At 43.9% G+C, this 19,325-nt stretch overlaps 1 long non-coding RNA gene and 1 pseudogene across 2 annotated transcripts; one reads left to right on the forward strand and one right to left on the reverse strand.

Moving 5' to 3' along the window:
• Nucleotides 1-10,451: 10,451 nt before the first annotated feature.
• On the reverse strand, nucleotides 10,452-15,592 carry LOC144582317 (uncharacterized). The gene is made up of 2 exons (XR_013534783.1): nucleotides 15,512-15,592; nucleotides 10,452-10,823 (listed from the first exon to the last, which is right to left on the reverse strand). It is a non-coding gene; the product is annotated as an uncharacterized LOC144582317 (long non-coding RNA).
• Nucleotides 14,927-18,143, forward strand: LOC144582316 (class I histocompatibility antigen, Gogo-B*0101 alpha chain-like; annotated as a pseudogene). Its single transcript, XR_013534782.1, has 7 exons — nucleotides 14,927-15,021; nucleotides 15,152-15,421; nucleotides 15,658-15,942; nucleotides 16,514-16,789; nucleotides 16,943-17,059; nucleotides 17,483-17,515; nucleotides 17,623-18,143. The product of XR_013534782.1 is annotated as a class I histocompatibility antigen, Gogo-B*0101 alpha chain-like (transcript).
• The last annotated feature ends 1,182 nt before the right edge of the window (nucleotides 18,144-19,325 follow it).

Here is a 19,325-nt window from a genome sequence, read left to right on the forward strand (position 1 = left end):
GGAAACATCTTGAATGTATTCTGTGGAAAATAATAACAACAACCACAATAACAATAATGGCTGCATTTAAAGGCTCTTGCTGTATTTCAGGCACTGGCTTTAGTACCTGCATGTGCTATTTTATTCAGTATTTATCACAACCATATGAGAAGGATGTTATTATCCACAATATAAAAATAAAATCTGTAAACTGTAACTCATTCAAGAAAGTGAGTTATGGAGATGTTAGGATACTTGTCCAATATTACATAATTTTGAAGTTATGAGGCCAGAATTCAGTTCCAGGACATTTTAGACTAGATGTACTGCTTTAGGACATTCTATTATTGTACCAAGACTGACCTAAAGCTCCCCCCAGCTCACCCAAACAGGTTCTTTTATGACAGTGATTATAAAATACAGGGCTGGCCGGGCGTGGTGGCTCAAGCCTGTGATCTCAGCACTTTGGGAGGCCGAGGCGGGTGGATCACGAGATCAAGAGATCGAGACCATCCTGGTCAACATGGTGAAACCCCGTCTCTACTAAAAATACAAAAAATTAGCTGGGCATGGTGGTGCATGCCTGTAATCCCAGCTACTCAGGAGGCTGAGGCAGGAGAATTGCCAGAACCCAGGAGGCGGAGGTTGCGGTGAGCCGAGATCGCGCCATTGCACTCCAGCGTGGGTAACAAGAGCGAAACTCCGTTTCCAAAAAAAAAAAAAAAAAAAAAAAAAAAATACAGGGCTAATGAAGTATTGGGTAAAGAGAGGGGGTGGAAAGAATGCAGTATTTGACACTATGCTTACAATGCTTAGAATCACAATTCCATGGATATTAGAATTATCTTAAACTTTCCTCCCTGGTATCCCGTTGCGTTCACTTGAGAGAACACTGGATCATGTTCCAGATCTACATGTCCGCATTCCAGAACATGTGGATCTGTCCGTGGTACTGAAAAACACATTGGCGGGTCCCATCAACAACATGAATGGCATTCATATTCTGGAAAACTGCCCACTAGTAAAAATGTACAATTGAATTTGCACATTTGTTACTGACAAAGTTGGAGAAACTGAAGTATTGAACAAGCCAACAATAACTTGGAAAGATACAATAGAAAGACCTGCAGAATATTCTTTTTATATGCGCAATACTGAAATATACAAAACAAAGCCAGAATAGGACACATTACGAGTGAGAACTTTATTTTAAATTTTTAATCAGAATATGAAGAAAATAAATCTAGCATTAGACTTGGAAAAGAGAAAATAATCTATATATCAATTAACTACCTTTATAGATTCTCAGCATATACGCTATTCTTTTAAACCTCAATTTATGTTAGTCACCCATTTACCTTTATTTTTTGTTTGTTTTTTTCTTTCATCTCATACTTTCTACCTGGGATATCTCTTTGTGCCTAAAGTACATTATTTAGAACTTCTTGTACTTTACTAGCTGTGTTTGTGTTAAACTGTCTTTCTCTGCAAAAATCCATTGAGATTTAAATTTTATGATTTTATTTTCATGCTTATGTGTTATGTGTTGATCTCTTCAAATTTTTCTGAAGATTGTTTGTAGTTTCTTATTCACTGAATATATTTAACAGTTTGTCTTTAATCATATGTAGTTCAGTTATTGTATAACCTATGTGATTATTCTGATTTCTCAGTTATATGATGGTATGATTCTGTTGTCTGTTGTATATTCTTGTTATTTCACAGTGTTTTGTCTCATGAACATAATTCTCTGTTGTTGTTTTTAACTGTTAAGTGCTACTTTTGTGGTGTAATGATTTTTTGGAATTTTCAGAGTAGCAATGACAGTACAAATTTTCCAGAGGAGTTTTGCTTGATTTTCCCAGGTTCCTTGGAGTCTACACTACTTTAAAATAAATTCATGGCTTGATGATTTTCAGACCATGCAGGTAGTGTGAACTTGGGCTGCAAATCCACTTGTCTTTAGTCTTGGGAGCAAGGTTTTTGCCCCACTCTACTCACCATCAAGGTGACTGTCTCTGTAAACCTTCAAGTATGGGATGCTTTTCTTATACTGAGGAACCAGCTTTAGGGATCCTGGGTAAATGGAAGAGAACACTCTAATAAATTTCCCACTGTGAGTACTACCTGAACTTTGTCTTCTATTCCAAATACCTTAGGAGGCCATGAAAACGAAATCTTAATTATCCTACAGTAAGTAAATAAGTTCTGCAAAAAAGTAAATGCAGAATTCCTTGATTTGGGATTCGACAATTTTTTTAAAAAGTGTCAAGCCTCTCAATGCTTCTACATTGTGTTTTATGTCTTCACCATCCATTTTTGTTAGCATGAGGGTAGGTATGTTTACCTAAGTGTGTCCTGTGAGTGGATCACATCTCCTCCCCAAAGCTCCTGTCACAAATCTTTCCATTTTATTCCTTTGAAGCCACTGAGTGTCTAAGCAAACTATTAGTGACTGCCCATGCATTGATTAAGACCCAACAGTAAGACATTTCTCCTTCTGGTAAACTGGACTTCCAGATAGTCCAATTGAACATCTTCTCGCTGGAAGTATTTTTACTTCCATTACTCTTGATGACAATTCCTGAAAGGGACTCTAATGCTATGGTGGTTGACTCTGGTATACCCAAGCATATTCAATTTTTTTTCCTCTACAGTTAATTGTCCTTAGGGAACACCTCAAGACCTCAATAATGAGACAAAGGAGGGAGAGTGGATTCTCCAGCAGTAATAAGAATACCAGGAGTATAGTACAAATTATTAGGCAACTTACCAGGCCTTACTGGACCTGCTAAATTCTGATGCTGTATATACCACTTCCCCTTGCAGACTGAGGCCTGGTGAGCATGATTGACCATATAAAACTCAGGTTGTAACGGGCACCTCAAGTCACTTGGTCATTTTCTGTATCATGATCATCACATTCAGAACCTACCAGGGCCCAGTAGTAAGCCAGACGCTATTACTTAAATTGAGAAAAAAAAAATGGAACTTTTCCCCAAAACCCTGAAACTTGGGCAATGAGACCTATGACTGCCTCACACACACATACACACACAACACACATACAAACGCACACGTGCACACTCAACAATATCCAAATAAGCATGTAGGGGCAAATGGCAGATACACTTGACTTTTGACTGGATCAAAATGACATTTCTATTTATTATGGAATGTTTCTGTACTTGTACTAGCTAATGGGATGTTGGATCAGAGAAATCCCCTTGCAGGATAAGAAGTCATAACATTTTCATTGGTGAAAGCATCTGTCTTCATTAGAGTTTGATAATGTCAGTGCAGTTATTTCTCAAAGTGCTTGTACTCTTTGGAGTTGGTGAAATTCTTCAAGTTAATATGACCAGGGCCTCAATGATGGGAGGACTCATTGCCAATGGCTGCAACCAGCTGTACTATTTATTAAAAATACATGTGAGGGCCTGGTTTGGGGAGAGAATCAAGAACAAAGCAGTGCTTGTTTTGTACTTCATTGAACCACTTCCATGACCTCCATTCAACTTTACCTGCAGTTTTGGTGACTTGATTCACAGACTGTCAGAAAATTATGAGCTATGGAATGTGCTCTCTCCAATACTAAAGAGGCAAATCATGTGTAGGGTGTCCTTCTTTATCATTGTGGGTGGCGTAAAGTCAGTGATTCCCACAGAAACTTGGGGTCATAGACACCAGGCCTAATCTTCTTTCATTATTCATTCAATTTTTTGTTTAAACATGGTCTCACTCTCTTGCCCAGGCCGGAGTCCATGTGGTACAAACAGCTCACTGCAGCCTCAACCGCCCTGGGCTTGACTAAACCTCCCATCTCAGCTTTCCAAGTAGCCGCGACTACAACTGTGTGCCACCACACTTGGCTAGTTTTTGTCTTTTTTGTAGAGATGGGGCTTTGCCATGTTGTCCATGCTTGTCCTAACTCCTGGACTCAAGGAATCTACCCACCTTGGCCTCCCAAAGTGCTGGGATTACAGACATGAGCCACTGAACCCAGCCCTAATCTTATTTTAATTTTAGAAATCTAACTTGAGAATTTCTGGTGCCTGGATTCATATTTGTCTCAGAAGATTGAATTGTGGGCTGCAACCTTCTCTCCCAAAAGTCTCTTTCAGGATCAAACTTCTGGTTATGGCAACATAAAGAGAAAGACCAGCAAGTTTTCCTCTGATAACAATATATGACAAGAGCTTTAATGTTAAAAGACTCCTTCTGTATTAGGTAAGGCCTGCAAGTTGGTGGCCTTTCTTTCTTGCCTATGAGCGCTCTCTAGTCTCCCAGCAGATAACTGAAGCACTAATGGCTCAATGTGGGCAGATCATGGAGTTCAGAGCCCAAATCAGCTAGAAATTTAAACGTGAATTTTGAAAGAGAGATGCAGAAGAGTTCAGATCAACAGTGTGAATGCAATTTATGCTCACATACATCCCTGGATGAACACTAAACTCTGCATGGGTGTGGGCCACTTGGGAATCTGGGGAAAAGTAAGAATGAAATTTGAGTGAGGTTTACCCTCCAAAGAGATAAATGATCCTCGTGAATCTGCAAGTCTGTAGTACTGTGGACTGAGTGCATCTGCCAACCCGCAGAGCTCAGGTTGAAGAAAGCAAAAACTTTACAGGCTTGAGGGGTGAAAGGGCAGGATGTGAGGCTAACAGAACAACTGGAAATTCAAAGAGAATTCCAGGAACAAAGAAACCACAGTGAAGCTGAATCACAAAATCTGAGTATAAATGATTCAAGTACTTGGTCAATCTCTAAATTACACAGATGCAGGATACAAGCCCAGAAACCCCTGCTGAAACTACATAAGATACTAAGTGGAAATTCTCAAACAGAAAAATAAGCAAATGAAAGTATTCTGGATGAGGTCCACGGAAGTTTTGAAATGGCAGAATAAAGGACAAGTTCGTGACTTTGGATAGAACATGCTCAATTCCAAAACTTAAAAAAAAAAACCAGATTAAATGTTCGAGTGGGCCTCAAAAGAAGATACACAGAATCAGAAAAAATATGTGAAAAATTCCCAAATCTGATGAAGAACTTTGGCTCATATCTAAGATGTTCAACAAATGAAAGTAAAATAACCACATAGAAAATTACAAATAGGGTGGCCAAGGTTTTGAAAGTTTTATCATAATTTCCAAGTGAAATACATGATATGTGTTAATCCATTAAAGACTAGTGGAAATGTATCAGCCAGAATAGTAAGTAACCCTGTCATCTTGCAGGGTTAGCATGCTGTTGTAAGTTACATCTAAAGTGGTATTTAAAAAAAAATTCCCATCAAACAATGTGTGTCTCTTTGTCTTTCTTACTATACACTATGTACAGGTAACATCTAAATAAAATTATACTTTTAATCCTTACCAGAAAAGGAAGTAAAAAGAGAAAATCACAGGAGAGAAATAGGTGCCAGCTGGCTGGGCTCCTGTTTAACACTCCAAGCAACACCTGGGACTGGGGATTCCTCCTAGGAAGACAGCAGCCTGTCATCAGAGCTCAAGAGTTTGTGAACAGCAGAAGCCACACGGGAAGGAGGCTGTGCTCATCAAGCCCACTGTTCCCACAGGAGGTTTCAAGGTGTCCTCTGTCAATTACCCTTCAAGCAACGGTTTCTGGCATTTGTTGAAATCTCAGCCACCAGTAGTGCCAGATTTAAGATTATTTACAACAGTTCACAGGAACAAGAATGATTCCTCAGGCCTTTATCAGTACAGATTGCATAGGGGAATTCAGTGATCTAAAAAGTGTGCAACAGTGGGGAACTGTGGGCATGACCAAAGCAGACTGGGGCTCTGCAGTAATTACAGAGCTGGCCCCAAGCTGCTGTCCTCCCTTGAGAGCTAGATGCCATCCTAATAATGACAGCACTTCCTGGTGAGTGAATACAGGATAAAACAGCTTTTCCTTATTTTGACTCAGGATTAAAATGTGGACCAACTTGTCCCTAACCACAGGGCCACTCTGCCATTGTCTTGACATTGGACTTCACAGGCTCTAGAGTTGTAAGAAATCGATTTCTGTTGTTTATAAACTACACAGACTATGGTATTCCATTACAACCGCCCAAATGCACTAAGATAGATGATCATAAAAATACCAACCATTTGGAAAATAAACATCAAAATTCTAAATGACAACTTCATCACAGAAGAAATCACAAGAGAAATTAGGAAGTCCTCTAAACTGAAGGATATGAAAGTACAACATCTATGGGAAAAAGGACAAGGTCATGTCCTTTGCAGCAATATGGATGGAGCCATTATCCTGAGAACTAACAGAAAACCAAACGCCACATGTTTTTGCTGGTAAGTGGGAGCTCAACAGTGAATACACATGAACTCAAAGAAAGGAACACTAGACACTAAGGCCTACTTGAGGGTCGAGCAGGAGAGAAGAGTAAAGATTTTAAAACTTCCTAGCAAGTACTATGCCTATAACCTGCATGGGGAAATAATCTGAACACTAAACCCCATGACATACCATTTAAATATATAACAGGCCTGCACATGTACCACTGAACCTAACGGTTAAAAAAATAAATTAATAAAAAATAGAATGCAACACTCATTTGTGATAAAATTTGTCAGTAAATAGGGATAGTAGGCAAGTTCTTCAATTTGATAAATGGCTTCTATGTGAAACCTCCTTCTCACATCATATTTTATGATGAAAATTGATGACTCTGCCTAAAAACAGGAGAACAGCAAAGATGTTGTCCTGGAGGTCCTGGCCAGAGCAGCAAGCCAAGAAAAAGAAAGGAAAGACTTTTAAATTAAAAAAAAGTAGAGTGCCCCAGTTTGCAGGAGACAATATTATGTAAGTGGAAAACCTTAAGGCATATAAAACTTCTAGAAGTAAATGAATTTGTCAAAATTGTAGGATACAACTCCGATACAAAAGTAAAGTATCTACAAGTAATGTAAAATCAGAATGATCAAAAATTTAAAAATACACTCATAAAATAATGATTAATGTAATACCATGTTCAGGCATCAATTTTTTCATTGTTTGTATGATTTGTACAATAAGATCTACAAGGCACCACCGACAGAAAGTAAAGAAGATAGAAATAAACAGAGAAATAGTGTATTCAAGACCTGAAATATCCAGTGTTATTAACTCTCCAGGACTGAGGTATTTAATTAAGTGCAATATCAATTGGAATATTGGTGAGCTTTAAAAGATATGTTTAAAGAAATTGGCAAGCTGAATCTACCATTTCTATGGAAAAACAAATAACTTCCAATAGCCAAAATAATTTTTAAAAAGAAGAAATTTGTAGGATGTACATGGAATAATTTCAAGATTTATTATAAACTCTAGTAATAAAAAGTAGTGTGACGTTGGCATGAAATAGTCGTAAATCAATGTACTAGAACCACACATACGCGTCTGATCCCAATTCTGACAGAGTTGGGGCGCCCTCTTCTGTTCAGACCCCTGTCCTACTGCCGGGAGCCCAGGAAAACGTAGGGGAGGTCTTGGCTGAGCAGGTGTGATGGGAGCTCAAGGCCACCATTTTTAGCCCTGTGGCCCACAAGGAGGGCCGCCGCGATGCTGTTACATTCTCTGAGCAGAAGAGAGGAGGGGCTGTAAGTCAGGCAGAGATGGCTGACCCGGGCCTGAGCATCAGTGGGGGGTGAAGGAGCCTCTCAGCAGCAAGGGACCCCACAACGGTGGGAGGAGAGGAAATCTCTGTAGTCTTGTGCGGTCCCTGAGGTTTCTGTCTCCTCCCTGCAACTCCTCTCTCCATCCCTTCATGGCAACACTCTGGAAAACTGAAAAGAAGAAACATTTTCTTCTACTCCTTTCTTGTCAGTGCTCCTTCTTCATGTAACAAAAATAACATGTGCATAACTTCTTTCCAGGAAGGATGCATAAAACTTGACAATGTGCTCATTTCTGGCAGAGGACCTGGAGTCTGGGGACGAAAGAGAACTTCTCTTGTAATACCTTTGGAATGTTTTGAAGAATCTTTTCAAAATAAGTCATGTGAAAAATTGCTTTCATTGCCAAGGCCCTCTCCATTGCTGGCCTCAGTTTACCCAGATGTGGATGTGCAATCGAGCCAGGCTGAGGCCCTCCACGGCGTCGTTCATCCAGCACACCCAAGTGTCCACACCTCAGAGCCTCGGCACAGCTGCTCCCCTGCCTGGAAGCTCATCTCCAGGGCTCCCTCCCACCCTGACATTCTCCTCATTCCCACCAGAGCCCGTTCCTGCACTGCCCACTTCATGTGGCATCTCCCATCCCTCTGACCCCACCCTGCCTTGCTTTTGTTCACAACCCTTTTACTAACATTTAAGAATTATTGACTTATTTATTTTGGGAGACTGGATTGTGCTCTATCACCCAGGCTGGAGTGCAGTGGGGCAATCTTGGCTCACTGTAGCCTCAATCTCCTGGGCTCAAGTGATCCTCCCACCTCAGCCTCGTAAGTAGCTGGAGACTACAGGTGTGTGCCACCACACTCAGCTAATTTTGTATTTCTTTCTGGTGCAAATGGAGTCTTGCTTTGTTTCCCAGGCTGGTCTCAAACTCCTGGCCTCAAAAGGTGCTCTTGTTTCAGCCTCCCAAAGTGCTAGAACTGCAGGTACGAGTCACTGGGCCCAGCTACAAATGTATTTATTTTAATTGCTCATAGTTTTTCTCTCTCTCAAATGCAAGCTTTATGAGGACAAGGACAGTGCTTCTAATGGTTCACAGATGTGTTTTCCTTGCTGTGAATTGAGGGATAACTCCTCTTTCTGGGAAGGACTGTTCTTTGGTTACTTTTGTATTCACAACAGTTCTGAAATTGTAGAATAATGAGACTCGAGACTGGCTAAGGTTTTCTGTTTGTTTTCCATAAACCATCTCTGGCCAGGCTTGGTAGCTCAAGCCTATAATCCCAGCACTTTAGAAGACCGAGGCAGGCAGACCATGAGGTCAGGAGTTCAAGACCAGACTGGCCAACATGGTGGTGAAACCCATGTCCACTAAAAATGCAAAATTTAGCTGGGTGTGGTGACCTGAGCTACACCTGTAATCCCAGCTACTTAGGAGGCTGAGACAGGACAATCCCTTTAACCCAGGAGGTGAAGGTTGCAGTGAGCCGATATCAAGCCATTGCACTCCAGCCAGGGCAACAGAGTGAGACTCCACCTCAAAATAAATAAATAAAAACCATCTCCAAGACTTCTCAATCTTTTGAATTCTTTTTGTTTTAATTTCCTTCGGAACTTAACACATTCTTAACATTTCACAGTCTTTCAGTTAATAACATACTAGTACCCATAAATACATAAAACTTGCAACCATTTATCATCTATAAAATGTCCATCTTTTATGGTATAGATACTATATGTAATATATCTATATAGGTTATAAGTCCCACAAGAAAAATCTTTTTCTCATCGTTAAGCAGTTCTATGTATATAAAGTAACGGTAAATGAGGGGAGCAAGATAGCCTTTCGCACTTAGCTCAGTATTTACCATTTTTTATCATCTTCATCTTGTCTGATAATCCCATTTTCCACCTGGTATCATTTGCCTCTAGCCTGAGGAATTTTCTTTGCCAATCGTTATTGTGCAGATCTGCTGATGTCAAATTCTCTTATTTTTCTTTTACCTGAACTATCTCCTTAGTTTTGCCTTCTTTTGAAGGACATCTGTGCTGGATGTAGAATTCTTAGTTGACCTTTTTTTCCTCTAGCACTTTAAAGATGTTATCCTACTTTCATTTGTTTCTGTGGGTTCTAATAGGAAGTCTTTGGTCAGGACAAGAGGAACAGAGAAACAAACACTGGGAAAATAATATGGTAGACCTAACACTTACCATATCAATAATGTCAAAAACCTACATGAAGCAACACTCCAATAAAGGGCAGAGATTGTGTGACTTGGTTTAATAAAAACACAGAACCCAACCGTATGCTCTTTCCAGACATGCACTTTTTATTTTTATTTTTTTTAAATGAACCTTTTATTTTTAGTTAAGAGGTACATGTGCAGGTTTGTTATTTAGGTAAACTTGTGTCATGGGGTTTTGTTGTACAGATTATTTCTGTACCCATTAGTACACCACAAAGTATTAAGCCTGGGTACCCATTAGCTCTTTTTCCTGATCCTCTCCCTCCTCCTACCCTCCACCTTCAGGTAGACTCCAGTGTGTGTTGCTCCCCTCTACATGTCCTTGTGTTCTCATCATTTAGCTCCCGCTTACAAGTGAGTACATCTTGTATTTGTATTTTTGTTCCTATGTTAGTTTGCTAAGGATAATGACCTCTAATTCCATCTATGTTCCTGCAAAGGACGTGATCTCATTCTTTTTTATGGCTATATAGTAATTCTATGGTGTTTATGTGCCACATTTTCTTTATCCAGTGTAACATTGATGGACAATTAGGTTGATTCCAAGTCTTTGCTGTTATGAATAGTACTGCAATGAACATATACATACACATAAGACAGGCACTTTTTTTTTATTTAACTTATTTTATTTTAAGTTCCAGGACACATGTGCAGAATGTGCTGGTTTGTTGCATACATATAGTCTGCCATGAGGGTTGGCTGCACCTATCTACCCATTCTCTAAGTTTTCTCTTCCAGTTTCCCACTTTTCAACAGGCTCTGGTGTGTGTTGTTCCCCTCCCTGTGTCCATGTGTTCTCATTGTTCAACTCCTACTTGGGAGTGAGAACATGTGGTGTTTGGTTTTCTGTTCCTGTATTAGTTTGCTGAGGATGATGGTTTCCAGCTTCATCTGTGTCAAACGTGGTTTTGGTGGCTCCCCCTGGACTGGATGCTGGAGGTCACACACTTCACAGTCTGAGGCCTGGTCCCAGGAACTGGCAACAGAACACAACAGCAAGTGGTTTTGAAATGTAGGAATATAAATCGTTCTGCTATAAAGACACATGCACATATATGTTTATTGCAGCACTGTTTCCAACAGCAAGGGCATGGAACCACCCCAAAGACCCATCAGTGATAGACCGGATAAAGAAAATCTGGTACGTATACACCATAAAATACTACACAGCCATAAAAAGGAATGAGTTTATGTTCTTTGCAGGGACACAGATTATAGCAGAATGATTTATATTCCTTTGAGTATACCCAGTAATGAGATTGCTGGGTCAAATAGCATTTCTGGTTCTAGATCTTTGAGGAATGGCCACACCATACTCCATAATAGTTGAACTAGTTTGAATTTCCACCAACAGTGTAAAAGCATGCCTATTTCTCCACAGCCTCACCAGAAACTATTGTTTCCTCAATTCTTAATAATTGCCATTCTGACTGGGGAGAGATGCTATCTCATTATGGTTTGATTCGCATTTCTCTAATGATCAGTGACATTAAGCTTTTTTTCATATATTTCTTTGCCACAAAAATGATTTCTTCTGAGAAGTGTCTGTTCATATCCTTTGTCCACTTTTTGAAGGGGCTGTTTTTTTTCTGTAAATTTGTTTAAGTTCCTTGTAAACAAAAATGTGAGCTCTCATCATTCTTGTTTAAACACCTAACAGGCATCCTAACCAGTGCAACATGGCAAGAACATAAAACAAAAGACAGTAGAAAGACCTGTCATGATGGCTCCTGCCTGCAATCCCTGCATTTTGGGAGGCCGAGGTGGGAGAATCACTTGAGTTCAGGGATTTGAGATCAGCCTAATAGTGAGACCTCATCTCTACCAAAGAAAAATAATTGTAAAAGAAAAAAGATCAAAAGATAGAAAAGGAAGAAATGAAATCTTTCTTAGTCACCAGCTTCATTGCACATGTAGAAAATACGAGGGAATTCTGAAAAGGTCTCTGGAATTAATCACTGAATTTTTAAAAATAGTTCATAAAATACGTGTGATAAGTCACAGAGATGAACATGAAAATATAGCAAAGAATACTAGCCATCAAAGAAGTGCAACTTAAAACCACAATAAGAAACCATCACACATCACCCGGAATAGGTAAAGTTAAAAAGACACATGATAAGTCTAAATACTGGCAAGAATATGGAAAAAATAGGAAAGTCTGATATTTCTGATAGGAATGCAAAAAATGTTGCAGCCAAATTGTAAAGCAATTTGGCAGTTTCTTATACAGCTACCCATTCATTACCACATCATCAGGCAATCCCACAAATATGTATTTATCCAAAAGAAATAAAAATGTAAACCACACTTGTGAGCAGTTATTATTTATAGTGGCTTAATTAATAACACACCCTAACTGGAGTAATTCACATGTCTATTAACCGGAGAATAGAGAAACCAGTGAATAAACTGCAATTCTAGCAATACTCAGCAGCTGCTCAGCAACAAAAATGAATGAATGGAGTCATCTCAAACATTGTTATGCTAAGGGAGAGACCAAATAAAGGACTATAGAACATATGATTGCATGTCCATGAAATTCTAAAAATTACACTACTGCAGTGACAGAAAGCAGAGCAGTGGTTGAGTGAAGGGAAAGGTGAGGATGGGGGGGCAAGGAGTAAATAGAAAGGGGCATAAGGAAAGTTTTTAGGCAAAACAAATTGTTCTCTACAGGGCCACAATTCTGGAGTGACTGGGCAGTGGGAACTGAGGGGAGAGGAGTGTGTGAGGGATGAGGGGGCTGAGAGAAGGGCTGGGGAAGCAGGAGGTGAGGAAAAGGAGCAGGGGAAAGGACTCTAAAGCAGTGGAGGAGCCTAGCAGAGGGTTCTTTGCATTCGGTGTTTCTCTGCTGGGAAGTGTGGCCGTTACTCGACTACAAATAATTACCAATATTCACTGAAAAGCACAGTTAAAAGTGGTAAATTTTATGACACACAAATGCCCTGAGCGGAAAGAAAAGAAGGGGAAAGAAGACAAAAATAAAGACATGTTTAGATCATCAAATTCATTTCCTGTGGGTCCTGTACTATATGTAATTTTAAAGAAGGTTCTTCAGATTCAAAAGAAATGATATTAGATGCTGACCCAGATACACAGAAAGGAACAATTAACATCAGAAATGATGCACATAGGCTGGGCGTGGTGGCTCACGCCTGTAATCCCAGCACTTTGGGAGGCCGAGGCAGGTGGATCACGAGGTCAAGAGATCAAGACCATCCTAGTCAACATGGTGAAACCCTGTCTCTACTAAAAATACAAAAAATTAGGTGGGCATGGTGGCGCATGCCCGTAATCCCAGATACTCAGGAGGCTGAGGCAGGAGAATTGCCTGAACCCAGGAGGCAGAGGTTGCAGTGATCCAAGATCGTGCCATTGCACTCCAGCCTGGGTAACAAGATCTAAACTCCGTCTCAAAAAAAAAAAAAGAAAAGAAAAGAAATGATGCACATACACATATCACATACACACTCATTTTCTAAATTTCCTGAAGACATATGGCTGTTTACCTAAAACAAAAAGTATTACACTGTATTCTTGAGTTTATAATGTATATTGATGTAATATATACAATAATAGCATAGTGATAGGTTAAATGAAACTATACCATTTGAAGTGTCCTTTATTTTGCTGGATGTAGTTTGATATTACCTGAACTTACTGTGAAAGTCAAGGAATCAGGTTTCCATTTTTAAAACAATAAGTGTAAAGAAATATAGCTAAAAGCCACTAGGAGAATTAAAACCATAAACAAAAATATGTTTCCTCGACACATAAGAAGGTAGCAAAGGAGGAACAGAAACAATGAGATATGAGACACATTGAAAACATATAGCGAAATGGTAGACCAGAATCCAACCATTGTAAGTGAAGAAATGACACGACTCGAGTCACATTAGCAGGACTGCTGAGCACTGTGGGGAGGGAAGACATGGGCAGGAAGTGAGGGACAGTGTTAGTGCCACAATTCAGGAGTGACAGGGTGGTGGGGACTAAGGGGAAGGGAGGGTGTGAGGGATGACAGGGGCAGAGAGAGGGCTGAAGAAGCAGGAGGAGGGGGAAAGAATTCTAAAGCAGTGGAAGAGCCTAGCAGGGGGTCCTTTTCATTTGGTATTTAGTACATTTTGTGGGACTTCCTAAATATGAATGGCCTTCTCATGATTTAAAAAAAAAATAAAAAGGTTACAAAAATACCAAGTGTCAGACTAAAATATGCACACTGCTTAAATGTGCATGGCTCACTAAAGCAGGCCGTGCTTGAGCACAGGCGAAGAGCTTTGGGACTGTATGGAGCTCTGGCAACTCTGAGTGATGACTACAGGTCCCAGTTCAAAATACAGTAACAAACCTGATTCTTTGTATTCAGAAGGTGTTCTGGACTCATATAGGGAAACTCCGACTAGGGAATGAAGATAATTTTAAATGCAATAACTCAGAGTCACAGACCCATAGCCTGGGAAAGTAAAACTTAGGAGCTTTGAGAGTTTAACTGCAATGCTGTTTTGACACAGGTCTTTTACAGACTGGAATCCTAATCATTCAGAGATTACCAGTATTGTGCTACCTACTGTATTAATAAACAAAAAAGAAACTGGTCTCTATGAGAATCTCTCTCTGGTGTCTTCAGACAAAACTTCATCCGGTTTAAAGAGAAAACCCCTGTCTCTACACCTCCATTCCCAGGGTGAGCTCACTCTCTGGCATCAAGTATCCCGTGGTGAGTTTCCTGGCTGGGCGCAGCCTTGGGGTCTCTCTCTGGTTTCCACAGATAGATCCTCGGCCAGGACTCAGGCAGACAGTGTGACAAAGAGGCTGGTGTAGGAGAAGAGGGATCGGGACAAAGTCGGTGGTCCCAGGCGTGGCCCTCAGGGTGTCGGGATCTCGAGGTCCCTGTCTGCACTGGGGAGGCGCAGTGTTGATTCCTCTCTCCCCTGAGTTTCGCTGCTTCTTTCAACCTGTGTCGTGTACTGTATAATCCTGACGTGTCCCCAGTTCCCACTCCCACAGATTTCTAGAGAAGCCAGTCAGCGTCGCCGCAGTCCCGGTTCCAAAGTCCCCAGTCACCCACCCGGACTCAGATTCTCCCCAGACGCCAAGGATGGAGGTCGTGGAGCCCCGAACCCTCCTACTGCTGCTCTCGAGGTCCGTGACCCTGACCCAGACCTGGGCGGGTGAGTGCAGGGTCGGGAGGGAAATGGCGTCTGCGGGGAGGAGCGAGGGGCCCGCCTGGCGGGGGCGCAGGACCCGGGGAGCCGCGCCGGGAGGAGGGTCGGGCGGGTCTCAGCCCCTCCTCGCCCCCAGGCTCCCACTCCTTGAGGTATTTTCACACCGCCGTGTCCCGGCCCAGCCGCCTGGAGCCCCACTTCATCTCCGTCGGCTACGTGGACCACACGCAGTTCGTGCAGTTCGACAGCTACGCGGTGATTCCCAGGATGGAGCCGCGGGCGCCGTGGATGGAGCAGGAGGGGCCGGAGTATTGGGAGGAGCAGACACGAACCCTCAAGGTCAGGGCACTGATTCACCGAGTGAGCCTGAGGACCCTGCTCCGCTACTACAACCAGAGCGAGGCCGGTGAGTGACCCCGCCGGGGCGCCGGTCACCACCCCTCCCCACCCCACAAGGACGGCCGGGTCTCCCTGAGTCTCCGGGTTCAAAATTCACCTGAGGCTGCGAGACCCGCTCAGACCCTTGACCGGGTAGATCCCCAGATGCCTTTATCCGGTTTCATTTTCAGTTTAGGCCAAAATCCCTGCGGGTTGGTCGGGGCGGGGCGGGGCTAGGTGGGCGGGGCTGACCGCGGGGGCCAGGCCAGTGTCTCACACTCTCCAGGAGATGCGACCTGGGGTCCGACGGGCGCCTCCTCCTGGGGTATGACTAGCACGCCTACGACGGCAAGGATTGCATCTCCCTGAACCAGGACCTGAGCTCCTGGATCGCGGCGGACACGGCGGCTCAGATCACCAAGCACAAGTGGGAGGCGGCCCGTGGGGCGGAGAGGACGAGAACCTACCTGGAGGGCAGGTGCCTGGAGTGGCTCCACAGACACCTGGAGAACGGAAAGGAGATGCTGCAGCGCGCGGCTACCAGGTGCAGTCGGGAGCCTTCTCCATCTCCTGTAGATGTCCCGGGCTGGTATCCCACGAGGAGGGGAGGAAAATGGGATCAGCGCTAGAATATACCCCTCCCTTGAATAAAAAATAGGATGAGTTTTTCTGGGTTTCCTCTGAGGGCCCCCTCTGCTCTCTAGGACAGTTAAGGGATGACTTCTCTGAGGGAACGGAGGGGAAGACAGTCCCGAGAATACTGATCAGGGAGAGGTCCCCTTTGAGCCCTGCAGCGGCCTTGGGCACCGTGACTTTTTCACTCAGGCCTTGTTCTCTGCCTCACAATCAATGTGTGTGTGGGTCTGATTCCAGTTTTTCTGAGTCCCTTGACTTCCACTCAGGTCAGGACCAGAAGTCGCTGCTCCTCCTTTCTAAGAGATTAGAACTTTCCAAGGAATAGCTGATTATCCCAGGTGCCTGTGTCCAGGCTGATGTCTGGCTTCTCTGCTCCCATCCCCACCCCAGGTGTCCTGTCCATTCTCAGGATGGTTACAAGGGTGCTACTGGGATGTCCCAGGAAAGATGAAAAGTGCCTGCATTTTCTGACTCTTCCCATCAGACCTACCAAAGACATATGTGACCCACCACCCTGTCTCTGACCATGAGGCCACCCTGAGGTGCTGGGCCCTGGGCTTCTACCCTGCAGAGATCACACTGACCTGGCAGCGGGATGGGGAGGAGCAGACTCAGGACACAGAGCTTGTGGAGACCAGGCCAGCAGGGAATCGAAACTTTCAGAAGTGGGTGGCTGTGGTGGTGCCTTCTGGAGAGGAGCAGAGATACACATGCCATGTGCAGCACGAGGGGCTGCCCAAACCCCTCACTCTGAGATGGGGTAAGGAGGGGGATGGGGTAAGGAGGGGAATGAAGTAAGGAGGGCATGGGGGTGCCATGTCTCTTAGGGAAAGCAGGAGCCCTTCTGGAGCCTTCAGCAGGGTCAGGGCTGAGGCCTGGGGTCAGGGCCCCTCACCTTCCCCTCCTTTCGCAGAGCCGTCTTTGCAGCCCACCATCCCCATCATGGGCATCGTTGCTGGCCTGGCTGTCCTAGGAGCTGTGGTCACTGGAGCTGTGGTCACTGCTGTGATGTGGAAGAAGAAAAGCTCAGGTAGGGAAAGGGTGGGGTCTGGGTTTTCTTGTCCCACTGGGGGTTGCAAGCCCCAGGTAGAAGTGTGCCCTGCCTCATTGCTGGGAAGCACCATCCACAAATGGGCTGATCCAACCTGGGGCCATGTGTACCAGCATTTATTCTTTTGTGAAGCACATGTGACGATGAAGGACAGATGTATCACTGTGATGATCATGGTGTTGGGGACCTGATCTCAGCAGGGGAAGGTCCCTGCTGAGGACAGACCTTAGGAGGGTGGTTGGTTCTGGACCCACATCTGCTTTCCTCGTGTTTCCTGATCCTGCCCTGGGCCTGTAGTCATAGTTCTGGAAACTTCTTTTGGGTCCAAGACTAGGAGAGTCATCTAAGACCTCATGGCCCTGTTTCCTCCATGTTCCCTCACAGGATATTTTCTTCCCACAGGTGGAAAAAGAGGGAGCTGTCTTCAGGCTGCGTGTAAGTGGTGGGGGCTGGGAGTGTGGGGGAACTCACCCACCCCATAATCCCTCCTGGCCCACATCTCCTGCGGGCTCTGACCAGGTCCTATTTTTGTTCTACCCCAGGCAGCAACAGTGCCCAGAGCCCTGATGTGTCTCTCACTGCTTGTAGAGGTGAGACCCTGAGTAGGGGTGGAGCAGAGAGGACAGGACTGGGTAATGGTGATTATTTGATTGGGACGCTTCGAGTGTGTGGTGGGCTGTTCAGAGTGTCATCACTTACCATGACTGACCTGAATTTGTTCATGACTATTGTTTTCTATAGCCTGAGACAGCTGCCTTGTATGGAACTGAGATGCAGGATTTCTTCACACCTCCCCTTCATGGCTTCAAGAGCCTCTGGCATCTCTTTCTGCAAATTCATCTGAATGTGTCTGTGTCCCTGTTAGCACAATGTGAGGAGGTGGAGAGATAGCCCACCCCGTGTCCACCGTGACGCCGTCCCCACACTGACCTGTGTTCCCTCCCCAGCCATCTTTCCTGTTCCAGAGAGGTGGGGCTGGGTGTCTCCATCTCTGTCTCAGCTTCATGGTGCACTGAGCTGCAACCTCTTACTTTCTTACTGAAAATAAATGTGTTTCCTCAAATACTTGCCATGAGAGGTTGATGGGTTAATTAAGTAAGTCAATTCCTAAAATTTGAGAGAGGAAATAAAAACGGAAGAACCTTCCAGAATCCACATGTTCACTGTGCTGAGTCTGTTGCAGGTGGGGATGGAGAAGGCTGTGAGGAGCTGAGTGTGGGCGAGGCCTGTGCTCAGTTGCTGCTGAGTCCATCATGAGCTTTATGTGGTCAGGCCTCAGCTGGGTCAGCTTCACTGCTCCATTGTCCTTGTCCCTTCAGTGGAAACTTGTCCAGTGAAAGCTGTGACCACAGAGAGTTACACATCACCCAGGGCGGCCCCTGCACACAGGAGTCTCTGTGTTTCTGAGACACATTTTCAGACCCATTTAGCTCCTGGCCTCCTTCTAGGGCTTCTCTTCTGCTCTGCTCTCCTGACCTCTCTCCCTGACCTGGTTCTAGTGATCTTGGTGCTGGCTACAATCCCAATTCATGAATCTAAAGCAGAGGCCAATTTAGATTCATATTTGTTTGTAAAATTGGGTCTATAGTCTAGAATCGTTCTTTCCTGAAGAGAGAAACCTGGTTTTGTGCTGCAGTATGCATGGGGGTTGGTGTGGGAGGAGGGTGGGGGAGGGAGGACACAAGCAGCACTGCTGAGAAAAGCACAGGCGGCCTGGATGTCACTGTGAGGGGACCTGCTGCTGTAGCTGCCACAAAACAGCATTTGGCCTGAGTCTATGTTAATAAATAATAGAAGGTGCTCTATAATGATCATTCATTCCACTGACATTTGAATGGTTCTGCATCTGGCGAACATCAATGAAGGAAAATCAGAAGAATCTCTGGCCTTTTGGAGCATACGTTCCAGTGGGAAGAGGCAGACGATAGAGACACTATAACCAGAGTAAGGAAGGAAAGTGCTGGAAGGTGGGAAGTGCAGTGAGGCAGGTGATCCAGGGTGTGAAGACTGGGGACAGGGAAGGTGGCTTTGTGCTGGGTGGTCAGTGTGCACCACATTGCAAAGGTGACCTTTGAGGAAAGAGTTGAGGGACATGTGAGTGTCCATGAGGATGTCTGGGGAAGTTCCTTCCAGGCAGGGGAACCTCCAGGGCAAATGCACTAGGGCAGGAAGGTGTCTGTGTTCCCAGAAGAGCAAGGAGGCCAGGAGGGCTGGACAGAGAAGAGCTAGATGAGGTCAGCAGGTG

This window comes from Callithrix jacchus, chromosome 4 (genome assembly GCF_049354715.1).
Source record: "Callithrix jacchus isolate 240 chromosome 4, calJac240_pri, whole genome shotgun sequence".
Classification (NCBI taxonomy): domain Eukaryota; kingdom Metazoa; phylum Chordata; class Mammalia; order Primates; family Cebidae; genus Callithrix; species Callithrix jacchus.